Here is a 15,066-nt window from a genome sequence, read left to right as displayed (position 1 = left end):
AACCAAAGCTATATCCCTGGGGACAATAAGAATAACTACATCAAATACAACAGTGACCACAATTAAATCACCTACGAAAACAACCACATTTAATTCAACTACAACAATAACCTCAACTAAATCACACACGACAAGAAACACGACAGAATCAACTACAGCAACAACTACAATTAAATCGGCTCGAGCAGCTCAAGAATGCCCAAATGCAGGTCAGTACAGTTTTTCAAATCCTGCCAACATACTGAGCTCTGGTTCATAATAATGTCATGTTTCATTGTTTCACTTATGAACTTTACAGTTCAGTCCAACATCATTCTGATCGTTGTAGCCGGTGGGTTTGCTGTACTGTTTATAATGATTGCTATCGTCATATGGAAAATAAGTAAACGTAAGAATGGTATATTTACAATTTATAAACAAAAATGTTTTTACAAGTCAGTCAGTATTGAACTGAAATGTGTCCTTTTCTATGTTTTTAGTGAAAAAATCACCGACAAGTGGCAACATTGTGAGTTTTCAAATTAAATAATCAGGGTTTTAAAGAATAATGACAACTTTTGTGAATTCTTTTATTTTCTCTATCCATCATTTTCAGTAATAAACTTAAACTAAACTATGTTTGTCCAGGAAATGAGCACAGACAACTGCCATGTACCAGGAACCAGTCAAGAAAGGGTGAGATTATGCACCAGTGCAAATTCACGCTTGTTTCATATTTACAAGTACAAGACTGAGTACAAGTATTTTTTACTCGGGTGACAGAGCACATGTATTTTTTTCTCTAAGTGTGTTTAAGTGTTTATTTGTTACGTTTCTTACTCTTATCTCACAGGCTCACAGTAAACGTCAGGAAGGTGATGTGGCGACCAACAGGAGAGTCAGAGTTTCCTACGCCTCTTCTGCAGCTTCCAGTGATAGCAGCAGCATCTACGCCACCATGAAAAGAATCTAATGGTCCAGAATTCGAATGAGAAAACTAGCAAATGAAACTTTTCATTTGTTTAACTACATTAAGAGAGATTTTCTGCATATCTGCTATGTTTTTTACATCAGCAGTCTCCAACCTTTTTTGCGCCATGGACCGGTTTATGCCCGACAATATTTTCACGGACCAGCCTTTAAGGTGTCGCGGATAAATACAACAAAATAAAACTAGTACCGGTACCGAAAAAAAGAAAATGTATTCATAAACTATACATTTCACACCTGAGCCTCAACTCTCGCGGCTCGGTACCAAACGACTCACGGACCGGTACCGGTCCGAGGCCCGTGGGTTGGGGACTGCTGTTTTACATAACAGTTATATATTCCAGATATTTTAACCCCTGTTTTTTCAGTGTTTTTTTCCTATCTTACATTACATAAATACCATACATACATATCGTTTGATAATCAGTCTTTAGCTTTTCATATTCACATCTTAACATTTGCACTGACCTTTTTCATATTTAAGCATTCATAATTATTTGTTATAGTTACAAGTATTAGTAGTATTACTTAGTAAAATTTAATTTTCAGTAGTATATATTATTCAATATTTAGTAATATTCAATATCATGCCTGAAATTCATTATATGACCTTCATAATTTATTTTTGTCTAGTTTTATCTAATTAACAATCTAAAAGTACATTTTCATTTACATTAAAATGTGATTAATTCTTTTTTTAAACATCAACCAAAATGTTTTTTTAATTTATTTTATATTTTTCAGATTTACGAATAGATTAAATACAGTAATAGTAATAGCTGTAATACTGTGACATCAAGAGTTATGACCAGCATAATCTTAATGAAGTATACATTTGTAAAATTTCTTTCTTATATTGCAGTATATTGTATTTTTTAATAGTAGTAGTATGCAGTTATATACAATCAATATGCAAATGCTTTCAGGTGCATCTTTTTATTTTTAAGATTAATTCACATAGTTGCCATTTAATCTCACTTTGTCGCAGGTTTATGCTGTGACTTTCGTACATGAAGTCACAATCTCTCATGTATCAGAAATATTAATCAATAATGTTTTGTGTTGTTGGTTATGATGTTCTTTCTGAGTTTAATAAAGCATTTTAATGTTCAGCATTTTTTTTTCAAATAAGCACAGATATTGAAAACAATGATTTTCACATACAAGGTCTTGAATAATCAGGCCCAATCTAAACACCTCATCTTATAACCCAGTAGACCGCTTCACTCTAAAACTGCAGGCTTCTTGTGGGTCTTAGAGTATTTAAAATTAGAATGGGTGGCAAAGCCTTCATCTTTCAGGCTCCTCTTCTGTGGAACTAGCTTTCAATTTGATTTTGGAGGCAAACACTATCTCTGCTTTTAAGATTAGGCTTACAACTTTCCTTTTTGACAAAGCATGTAGTTAGGGCTGGATCTGTTAGGTGTGGCTGTGTGCAGGCAGGAATAGGACCCAAGGTGCAGACTCCGGAGACAGACGTGAACTCAAAAAAGGCTTTAATTTAATACTCAAAATATAACAAAACTAAAAAAACTCAAAACAAACTTAAACTAGAGAAATGACAGAACACACAGCTAAGAAAACAGTAGATCGCGACACGGACACAGAGAAACACAGGGCTTAAATACACAGAGGGAGCAATCAGGGAATGGGTAACAGGAGGGAAACACAGCTGGGGCAAATCAGAACTGACGAGACCAAAGAAGCGTAAACTGAACACACTGAGAAAAGACAGAGACCTTCAAAGTAAAACAGGAAACACATAACACAGACTGAACAAAGACACAGACTCACATGCAGGCACTACAAAGGGAACAGAGACGTGGGAACAGGGCAGACAAACACTGACTGAACACGGGGATATAGGAACTTAAGATACACATAGACGCGAACTAGACAAGGGGATGCAGGTGATAGGGGAGACAGAGCAACTAAAGACGACAGAGACATAAGCCATAAGACGGAACTCAAAGAAACCAAAAACTAGGAAGTATAAATAATATCAAAAACTCAAAAACCCTGGGTCGACGACCCAGGCATCCTAACAGGATCAGGTGACCCTGAATCCTCCCTTTGTTATGTTGGAATAGGTGTAGGCTGCTGCACTGAATATTTCTTCTTCAGTCACCTTTTCCACTCATTATGTGTTGATACACCTCTCTGTATTTAATTATTGGTTATTATTAATCTCTGGCTCTCTTCTTCCCGTGAGCCCAACCAGTCACAGCAGAGCCTGGTTCTTCTGGAGGCTTCTTCCTGTGTCTACAGAGAATACATGTCATATTTTTTGTAATAATGTGGAAGAGGGAATAACAAGCATATATATTTCATTATAAAATCTTTAACAGTATATGCTCCGCTAGATTTAATCAGTACATTTTATAAAGAGACCGTATAGATCTGACTGATCTGATGCTGAAATAGTAATCATTACAATATGCAAAATAAGTTCAGAACCAAACTGTAAACACAAAATCAAGATAGAACACACGTTGTTCTGGGTGAACAATGTTAACAATTCAATACTCAATTCAGTTTCACACAGCTGCATTTATATGTTGCCAACTCCTTTTATATATTATGTAACAAAGTTTGGATATAACACAGTTTAGATTTGCAGAAGTGTAAATCTATGCTGACACATAGTAAAGCATGCACATATGAAGTAAAACCTCAGCAATCAAACGATGAACTATAGGCAGCACTTGGCAGAGGTAGGAAGAAAAAAAAGAAGTTCTTTTAACAAGAAGTAATCTTCAGCAGAACCAGGCTCAGGGAGGGGCCGCTATGTGCCATGAAGGGAAAATGTAAGGAGAGCCAGGAGAAATACACAATCACCATTGGAAGAGAAAATAGGAAAACTCAGTGTGAAGTGTGAATTAATGTTTATACTGCATCAATGCAAAGGACAGAATTTGAATGAGATGAATGGAATAAACTGTGAAAGAGATCAGTTTAGTTTGTATTAGTAGTGAAAATCCCATCTTATCTTTTCATAAACACTTTTTCTGAACCTCAGTGGAAAATGTCAAGGAAAGGTGTGACTCTGACAAAAGTTAGAATGGATTGTTTCAGTGTAACTGAAGATGTTGGTGTGTCAGTTGACTGTCTACACTTGGGTTAAGCCTAAATGCATAGTATTGTATTTACAACAAACGGAGGTTTCTATCTTCTGAATCATCTGTAGATTGTGGGTATGCTGAATGCACTAGTCAGATGCATGTCTGAATTACCCTGATTAAATGAATACAACACTGGAGATTAAAAATATCCTTACAAAGCTCCTCGTGGTGCCGCAGGTTTCTTTCGGAGTCTCAAACTGATTTTTCTTGCTTAAAGAAGAATCAAGGAAACACCACCCCTTCTACCTATTTCATTAGCAGCTTCTTTTATATAAATGATTTCTTGTTTAGAATTAATTACATCAGCCCACTGTGTCTCACAAGGGGACAGCACACAGTTTAACATTTGAAGGGTTAGGGATCAGGCTATCAGATGGTGATAGAAGCAGTTCATCATCTGAAACCCCAGATGGCAGAGCAATTCGGAAGTGCTGCAGAAGGAAGGTGAAGAAGATGAAGACTTCCATCCTGGCCAGCCTTGCTCCGGGACAAACCCTGCGACCTGAAATACAAAACAAAAAAATATACTAGATTATATCTGTGAGTAGACTGGGTCTTGACAAGAAGTTGATTACAAACCTGCAGAAAAAAACCATGAAGGCATCACGCTGGATAAACTTTTCATCTTTGTCCAGGAAGTGTTCCGGATAAAAAGTGTACGGTTTCTCCCATTTACTCTCATCAGACAGAACAGAAAACAGGAAAGGATACACAGCTGTCCCCTGTTGAATACACAAACCTTTATTTCTTGCATTTTTTAATATATATTCACAGAATATTACACAAAACTCATATATTGTTTTTACATGCGACTTAAAAGTAAAATTGCATCTGGGACAAACAAGTTTTGGATGAAAACATTTTTAGAACTTAAAAATGCAAATAACTGATTGATGAAGACTGAAGAGTGTATAAAACGTTGATTTTCATAATAATTTGGATAATCACATACTAACTGATCAGAGGAAGAATCCTTCACTCTGCTTTGTTCCACATCTGTGACGATGTTTTAGTAATCAAATCTCTGATCATTTGTTAAGCTGTAATATACAATAAACACATCATTTGTGTTCTGATATATTTTACCTTCTTAATGAAGTGACCCCTAAAGAGGTCCTGAACTGATGGAACTTCTTTAAGATTCTTCAAGACATTTAAAACCTTTAAAATTCAGAAAAAGGTGTTAAAAATCACTTCTTTGAGAAATTTTATTTTTTGACTAAATTTCTCGAAATTTAAAGGAGTGAAGTTGTTTTCTCTCCACAGCCATTAATCAGCTTTTACCTTTGAAGGGTTTAAAAGCTTCCAAAAGGTAATGACACTCCTCGATGATTTTGTCCTTCAGCTTCGTCATCGTAAACTGCCTCATCTTTTTTCCATGATTCACCATTAGCCCATACAATACCTGATTTGATCAAAACAAATTTCAATGACATACACATGGCAATATATATTTTCAAATTATGATGCACAACAGGAAATGTATTTGCCATAATCTTGTCTTTTTAATTACTCACCCTGTCCTCGAAATAGCTCATCCATAATTGGTATTGGATCCCTTTCTCCAAATGCTTCAGCATAGTCAACAAGTGCCTCCTTTACTGTGTTGTATCCTAACAGGAACACTACTTTTTTGGTTCCCAGATAGATGGTGAAAATTGATCCATATTTTTTGGATAACTACAAACAAAAAAACACCTTAACCCATCCATGCTTATCATACATTACAGTATGACCCTGTAACATTCACTAACGTCACATATATTCTCTTCAGGTCCAGCTGCAGCAGGTTCCCAATTAAAGGAAGTGGTGTGGGTCCAGGAGGCTCTTTTCCATCCTTTTGGGTGTGAAAAATGTTGGAGGAATGTAAATAGAACAGTAGAAAGACTGTCAGAGCTGCAAGTAAAACAACTGAATAAATGGACTCGAGGAAAACATGTAATATCTCCATGGCTTAAACACAGATGAGTTTGAACTGAAAGACACGATGACTGGGGGTTATGATGAACACAATAGGAATGAGACACGGTTCAGAAAACCTAACTCATATTACTGTACTTTGGTCTGTGCTAACTGATTAGGAAACAGGGGATGATTGACACATTCACTTAGTGTGCTACATCTTAGACTGTTGTTTATTGTCATTGTATCAGTTTAGCCCAAGATGTCCATTAATGTGTCACTGTCTTTTAGTTAATTTGTATCTGTTAGTTCTTTAAACACAAACGGGCATGTCTTTAAAAAAATAACTAGTTGTTCTTTAAGAGGGACAGATGGTTCAAATGTCAGCGTGACATTTCAGGCAGGTGACATTGACACCTAAGTTTGTGAATGTGTTTACTTGAAAACAAGGCAACATAGGAGCTTCAAGTTGATACGATAGGTGTAGCTACTAAAGATTTCAGGTGAGTGTAAATGTCAGTGACTTTGACATAAAGTTCAGAGGTCAAGTTTTCTGAAAAAATCATGAAAGCCATAACTCAAGAAGATTTTGAACTCAATACCGTAGCCGTATGTACAATAAATCTTGGATGAGTTTTCTGAAAATTTTGTAGATGTCAAAAAATTACTTTTCAACAAAATGCAATAGGATTTTGAAATTTAGATCATAGGATCAGCTCCTAAGATTCGTGGACGAGTTTGAATCTCAGTGACCTCGACTTCAAGGTTGAAAAGAAAAGTCAGAGTTTTTCTTAAAATCTTTTGAATGCAACAACTCAAGAATGAGGTGACGTAGGATTAAAAAATTGATACCAGAGGTGTGCCTACTAAGAGGTTGAGGGGTAACATTGGTGGCTGCCAGTAGTTTTCAGATCATCGTTGTTGAAAATTTTTCACTGAAAATTATTTTACTGCATTTGAGTCTTGTTTCATCTCATCGCAAACCAGGCATAAAATGAAAAATTTCTAAAACTCTGAAAACATTTAAGTACATTTTTAAAAGTAGCAATTTAGTAGCTTTGTAAATGCACTAGAGTAGATTTCACAGGTATTTTCTTCATGCTACATGTCTATCCGCACGTTATTCTCAGCAGCTCTGTGTTTTATTGACTTTATTGGCAGCTCTCTGTCCATCTGAGGTGCATGAACTGTAACAACCCTTACTGTGTTACAGCACCACTAGGAGGGGTTGCCCTACTATTGTAATCGTTGGGAGAGTCCTCCTAGAGTGTGAGTATAGTGTGGCAACCATTACATGCTGCTAGTGTGTCTGTTCCGAGAGAGACCTTGCCATTGTAACAGGCTGGTGCCAGCGACTACCTATCCCCTCACATGTATGTACGGACGGAGTAGAGCCGTGGAGACCTGGCTTGTATGGTCTTATGTTGCTAATGTCAAATAAAGGTCTGTTGATCAACTTAACTGACTGGCTTCGAGTTATCCAGCTAACCGCCACACCACATTCCCACTGGACCAGTTAGCTGCTCTTTCCTCGCCAGATTGCTGTTACAGAACAGTCTGGAGAGCAAGATGAGCAATATTTTTTTAGTCATCTCAAAGGGCACAAAATCGGATCTTATAGCTTTTAGAAGTTTTTCAAACTCATGTTATCTGTGTAACCCCAGTCACGAGTCTAGACAGCTTGGCACAGTGTGTAATGATTTTTATTAGCAACAAGAGCATTTTTTGACTTGCATTGTTGTCACGACCACAGCTGCCGAGCTTCCTAGCTGACATCAGTACCTCACTCCGGGTCCCAGCGTCACTGTAAAAGGGGTGAGATGTGATTACACAATAACATACAGTTGTCCACCAGCCTCTCTGGCACTGCCCCTTGAGCCTGCTGCACCACCCCTCCCCTGCAGCGAAGTCAAAGACCACACCTCTGCCACAGTCTGATTTACAGTTTTTTCTGATTGCTTAAGCACATTTTTTGTAACTATTGGCTAATTTTGCAAAACTCTTCACACAAATAAGAAAACCTGTCACCCAATCATCAAAACATTGTAGTTCTCTTGCAAAAGCGAACACAGCTAGATTAACTCTTCACACCTTCGTAAAAGTGGTGTTTCCGTATCAAACAGTACACACAAGCCATCATCTACTAAGCACACAATGCGCCAACTGCACACTGATGGTATGAATACAAAACACATCTGGCTTTTGCTTTCTCTGTGCACAAGGTAGGCTATGTCAGTTTGAGCTCATACTTCTGTCATAGATCCATAAGCATAGAGGGATCCAAACTTCAAGTACTGGTGTTTATTCAAACACATCAAAACAAACACAAGTGTTCATTTCCAAGTATAGGATTATTTGCAATCGCCATAATGACTATATGGGTTACTTGGTCTGCAGTGAACATGCTTCCTCTGCCCCCAGCATCTGGTCATCTAGCAATTCTGTAAAGTAACAATTTCCGTATTTTTACATCAATGGTATTGGTGTGTTTCTCATTGGCATATGGCAGTGCTACAAATCTTTGTGCGAAGTGACTGTACTAACCGATTCTCATTTCAAGATGTCCCTATGGTACTTGCTACAGTGTAGCGGCTCGAGTTAGGCTGGACCCGTTGGCCAGCTACCCTCAGGGTCACTCCACGGTTGATTACATGGTCCACTATTGTAGCTCTGATGTCATCAGTAATTCTATTTCTTACTCTTCCTACCCTTCCTCTCCCCCCTCCTCATTTTCCTCTCCCCCTCCTCATCTTCCTCTTGCTCCTCCTTGTCCTTGTCGTCCTCTTCATCCTACTTCTTCACCTCCACGTCCTCTTCCTCGGCCTCCTCTTCTTCTCACTCTTTCTGCTCCCTCCATTGTACTCCGCACACACAGCTTACCTGTATTATAGTGCTTAGGCAGATTGCAAAGTGAACGAATTATCTAAAAAAGTTTTCACATGTGAAAGTGTGCCAGACAGTTGGCAAATTAGTGTTAATGATAGCCATACATGTGTATACTTTTGCTAGGAGTGTGTTGGAAATTTGGTAATTGAGTGTTGTGCAGTGAATTGTGCCTACAGTTTTGCAAAGTGTGTGTTACAAAATTGCAAACTGAGTGCAAAGCAGTTTTTGTGCTTTTAGTTTTGCAAACTCAGTGAGTGGTTTTGCTATAAGTCTGAATAGTTTTAGAGATTGTGCTACAGGAATCACAGTTAGGGTTTAAGCATTCAGAAAAAACTGTAAAGCTGTCTGATGCAGAAGACAACCACTCCCATTTAAAATTAAGATTTCATTAGAATCTACACTAAAATAGACAATTTATCACTAAATTAAAGCCTCATTATTTGCCGAGACGGATCTATAAGAATCTACAATACTAATTAAATGGCCCTTGAAAAGTTGGAGCTTGAGGGCAAGAAATTCAAATTCCTCTCAAACAGACACTGATGATTGAAAAGTACTGTGGAATCTGTTTTTAACATAAATTGCAACACCACCACCTTACTTTGGGCATTCACAACGATAAAGGTTGTAATGCTTTGCTGCAATATCTTCGTCAGTAATTGATTTATTAGCCCAGGTGTCAGATAACAAAAGAATATCAGTATCCAATGCTTTCTCCCAATTTTTTAAAATTATTTTTAGGAAGAAGACTTCTAACATTTAAATGAATAATATCTAGCTTTAAAATCAAAGGGAGTACTCAAACATTTGCAATCTGGATCAGGGTTAGGTTGTACATTTCCAGATAAAATAAGCACAAGAACAATGAAGCATTTTGTCTTAACAGAATTTTGAAGCATTACAGATTGATTTTTTTCTAGCCCCCGAGCTCTTTGGGAGGTGAGAGTACAGGGAAATAAACCAGTCATACAGAACAAATAAATCAATTACAGTTTTTTCTGAATGCTTAAACCCTAACTGTGATTCCTGTAGCACAATCTCTAAAACTATTCAGACTTATAGCAAAACCACTCACTGAGTTTGCAAAACTAAAAGCACAAAAACTGCTTTGCACTCAGTTTGCAATTTTGTAACACACACTTTGCAAAACTGTAGGCACAATTCACTGCACAACACTCAATTACCAAATTTCCAACACACTCCTAGCAAAAGTATACACATGTATGGCTATCATTAACACTAACTTGCCAACTGTCTGGCACACTTTCACATGTGAAAACTTTTTTAGATAATTAGTTCACTTTGCAATCAGCCTAAGCACTATAATACAGGTAAGCTGTGTGTGCGGAGTACAATGGAGGGAGCAGAAAGAGTGAGAAGTAGAGGAGGCCGAGGAAGAGGATGTGGAGGTGAAGAAGTAGGATGAAGAGGACAACAAGGACAAGGAGGAGCAAGAGGAAGACGAGGAGGGGGGAGAGGAAGATGAGGAGGGGGGAGAGGAAGGGTAGGAAGAGTAAGAAATAGAATTGCTGATGACATCAGAGCTACAATAGTGGACCATGTAATCAACCGTGGAATGACCCTGAGGGTAGCTGGCCAACGGGTCCAGCCTAACTCGAGCCGCTACACTGTAGCAAGTACCATAGGGACATCTTGAAATGAGAATCGGTTAGTACAGTCACTTCGCACAAAGATTTGTAGCACTGCCATATGCCAATGAGAAACACACCAATACCATTGATGTAAAAATACGGAAATTGTTACTTTACAGAATTGCTAGATGACCAGATGCTGGGGGCAGAGGAAGCATGTTCACTGCAGACCAAGTAACCCATATAGTCATTATGGCGATTGCAAATAATCCTATACTTGGAAATAAACACTTGTGTTTGTTTTGATGTGTGTGAATAAACACCAGTACTTGAAGTTTGGATCCCTCTATGCTTATGGATCTATGACAGAAGTATGAGCTCAAACTGACATAGCCTACCTTGTGCACAGAGAAAGCAAAAGCCAGATGTGTTTTGTATTCATACCATCAGTGTGCAGTTGGCGCATTGTGTGCTTAGTAGATGATGGCTTGTGTGTACTGTTTGATACGGAAACACCATTTTTACGAAGGTGTGAAGAGTTAATCTAGGTGTGTTTGCTTTTGCAAGAGAACTACAATGTTTTGATTATTGGGTGACAGGTTTTCTTATTTGTGTGAAGAGTTTTGCAAAATTAGCCAATAGTTACAAAAAATGTGCTTAAGCAATAGGGCTGAACGATATATCGCATTTGCGATAATATCGCGACATGATCAAGTGCAATTTTCTAACCGCAAAGGCTGCGATTATACTCTGGACATGTCCAAATTCATGGGCTGCATCCTCCTGAGGCCGCATTTGTAGACCGATTACGTCACAGCGACGCGCCGAAGGCTGTCCAAATTACTACCATATCCCAGAATTCATAGCGCGGCCCAGCCAAACTCCAGTTTCCAGCAATGGTGGCCGCTACTAAGTTTTAAAATTACTCATACTAATCTTTCAGGGTCACAAAATAAACTTTTAACATATTTTCAGGCGAGAAAGTAGTTGTGTAAACATCAAATATCTGCTCGGTTTATCAAGATATCCCATATTTGCAAAAGTGCTTCGACGTTTTCAGAGGCGTCTGCTACCCACCAGCTCGACAGCTAGCCGGGAGCTCGAGGGTTACTGATGCGGCCGAGAACGGCACAACTCCCGGCACATCATTTTCAGATCACTGCGGAGTTTCGCTGCTCGGGTTAAACGTAATATATAAGTCACTTAGACAACCTAAAAATGTTATTGTTGGGCTTTTTTCAGTGTTTTGTTTGTTCGTGAGTAAATCGGTTTGGCTGAGATTAAAGTTATTAGATTAGATAAAATAAAACTTTATTAATCCCCCGGGTGGGTTCCTCCTTGGTTTTCACACAGCTGACTAAACGTCAAACAGAAAACTTATTAAACAGAAGTATGAGACAGTCGAGAATTTACACCAGTGTCTGGTTATATTTTAGATAGCAAGAAGCAGACGGCCGAGTTTATTAAACTCCACCGAGACAGCGGTGACGCTAATCAGAACTAGACCGTCCAATTTCACGCCTTTAAATTTTAAAGGCGTGTTTGTGTGTGTGTTTATACAATTGCTATTATGTTTGCACTTTATGTGTAATGTTACTGACTGCAGAGATCAGTAAGATGTGTGTATTTTTTATTTATTAGTTTTATTTATTTAATATTATTTTTTAATTGAATGACTGTCTAGTAGTTCACAGATGTCGAAAAACTGAGTGTGGTAAAGCCACTGATTTTTTTTATGTATATTTCTGCAATCTGCACATTGTACTGACTTTCATTTTAATGTTTACACCAGGGTTCCTTGTCAGCACTTTATGCTCAGATGTTTGTAAGCTAAAAATAAACTATTGTGTATGTTCAAATATACTGTTGTGATTGAAGAAGTTAAATAAAAATGTCAGTCATCAATTCATGCATCACCTCATGTCATCATAACAGAGGTCTGTCTTCCAGGAAAGAACAGTTTAAAATTAATGTAATATAGTATTGGCCATACTATATGATGTATTGCTTGTCTTTGTTTAATAATACAGAAGACAAAGACCTTAAAAAATAATCGCATATCGCATCGCAATCGCAATATTGGGGCAAAAAATCGCAATTAGATTATTTTCCATAATCGTTCAGCCCTATTAAGCAATCAGAAAAAACTGTAATAACTATAGCGCCATATCTAAATTAGCTTAGTTTAGTAGTGAACAACTACAATATTTTTTTACAATCCTTTTTTTTTCTTTTCCAACATTAGTCAAGATTCAGAAAACAACACAACACAATAACTGCTGCTATTAAAGTGGTGAATGATATTATGCTGTCCTCGCCCTGAGTCTCTTAGTTTCACCAGCTAGACAGCGAGATAATGATGCTCCAATAACCAGACTTATTTTCCTTTTTGCGCTGACTTATTGAAGAATGGCCTCTGACCATTGCCTTCTCTATGACCATCGTAAAACTGAAAGTACAAAATACTGTATTAGCTAACTAACATTGTAAACTAGCTTGTTACACTCTTACTGCAAGCTAACAAGATAAAACTTTCAAATGTACAAATTATCGTACCATTTTTACACAAAACAAAAGATAATAATTATTTTATCGACTGTATAGGAATTTCTTTCACTTATCTATTAATCACATTATTGTAATGCCTTGGTGCCACTGGATTTTAACATGTCTGACACTCATACTTAAGACAAATGGTAGGGGGTGTAGTAAGGATGTTGGGGGAAACAGGAACTCCAGAGGACCAGTCTTTTGTCTCTTCGAGGACTCTGGGAAGTAGCAAGGGAGTGTGAACCTTAAGGTGTGAAACAGCTGTGTACTGCCTTTTGTTCCTGGAGAAGGTATTTAACTAAGAGCCATGCTAGGCTCAGTGAGACTCTGCTGACCCTGCCCCGTGGTCATGTAGGCTCTCCATCAAGCTTGGTTGTATGTTCTTTGTGTGTTTGGATTAAAAAATGTTAGCTGCCGCTCACCGCTCATCTGCAGGCTTTATTTAAATAGAAAACTTCCACAACACGACACTCATACATACAAACATATCTTGTCCAAGGAAACAACATTTTAAGGTCCGTATCAGCTTAGAACATTACGGTATCACTTTCCGCCATCTTTTATTTCTTCTTCACGTTCTCATTTTTTCCCTTCCCAAAGTAACCAAACCCATATTACAAAGCAGCCACTAGAGGGAGCTCTAGGGCAGTTTACAACTATAATATCCAATTTAAGTTATAAAAGGCAGAACACTCCTCGCCTGGTACAATATAATTGTGCCATTACAACAAACTTTTCTAATAAACATTTTGAACAGTTTAGGGCTATTTCAAACACTTATATATATCACTTGATAAAAGCAAAACCATATCAGCGATGGGTCTCAAAAACACTTATTCATTTCCATCCTTCACAGTCTTTACTTCTGCTTTTCGAACCTTATTGTCCTTGCTCTCAAATGTTCTTACAACTTTTCCCATGGACCAGTCATTTCTGTGTGCGAGAGCATCTTTCAATAACACAACATCACCAACTTTTATGTTTGTTTTATCATCAGTCCATTTTCTCCTTTGCTGTAGTGTTGAAAGATATTCACTTTTCCACTGTTTCCAAAAGCAGTCTGCCAAACACTGTACTTGCTTCCATTGCTTTGAGTAGAGGTCTGGCGGTCCAAAGCTTCCTGTTGGTGCAGATAATGCATTGACCTTTTGTGTAGGAGCATTGCTGGAGTGAGAAGGTTTGGTTTGTCTGGATCTGTTGAGACTGGTACAAGTGGTCTTGCATTCATTATTGCCATTACTTCTGCCATGAATGTACTTAACATTTCATGCGATAGTTGGACATGTACGGCTTTCAACAGAATACCATCTAGGATGCGCCTTGCAACTCCAATAAGTCTCTCCCATGATCCACCCATGTGTGACGAGTGTGGGGGATTAAACAGCCATGTGCATCCTTTCTCTTGCAGGTATGAGTTTAGTTCTGTGTCCTTGTGATCAATTTGCAACTCATTGCATGCTCCAACAAAATTTGTACCTCTATAAGATGTGAGTATTTGAGCAGGTCCACGGATGCAGAAAAATCTCCTTAGCGCATTGATGAAGCTGGATGTTGACATTGTTTCAATGAGCTCAATGTGCACAGCTCTCGTGGACATGCAGGTGAAAAGCACAGCCCAGCGTTTACTGTCTGCACTCCCTCCTCTGGTGCGACATGTGGTGACCGTCCAGGGTCCAAAGACATCCAGTCCTACACTAGTGAACGGTGGCATTGGTGTCAGCCTGTCCACGGGTAAATCTGCCATCTTTTGGGTCTGAAGTCGTCATCAAAGCTTTCGACACACTTGTAAATAACAGAAGAGACGAGCTGTTTACTGCCAATAATCCAAAATCCAGCACCTCTGAGCGCTCCTTCTGTTAGGTGACGCCCCTGATGTGCTACCTTCTCATGATAGTATCTAATAAGAAGGATGGCTATATGATGAGCATTTGGGATAATGAGTGGATGTTTCTCATCTTTTGTCAGGTGCCAATCGACCCCCTAGTCTGAGGAGCCCATCTTCATCAATAACTGGATTTAACCTTTGAAGACAGCTTTGTTTTGGA

General features: G+C 38.2%; 1 pseudogene; it reads right to left on the bottom strand.

Annotated features, from left to right (window-relative positions):
* Nucleotides 1–5,364: 5,364 nt before the first annotated feature.
* Nucleotides 5,365–6,042, bottom strand: LOC146652723 (cytochrome P450 2K1-like; annotated as a pseudogene).
* Nucleotides 6,043–15,066: the final 9,024 nt, after the last annotated feature.

Source organism: Rhamphochromis longiceps, linkage group LG15, assembly GCF_057381845.1.
Source record: "Rhamphochromis longiceps isolate RC_006_pf linkage group LG15, R_longiceps_female_GT1.1, whole genome shotgun sequence".
Taxonomy (NCBI): Eukaryota; Metazoa; Chordata; class Actinopteri; order Cichliformes; family Cichlidae; genus Rhamphochromis; species Rhamphochromis longiceps.
The sequence above is the reverse complement of the archived record's forward strand: the minus strand, read 5'-3'. Positions and strand labels throughout refer to the sequence as shown.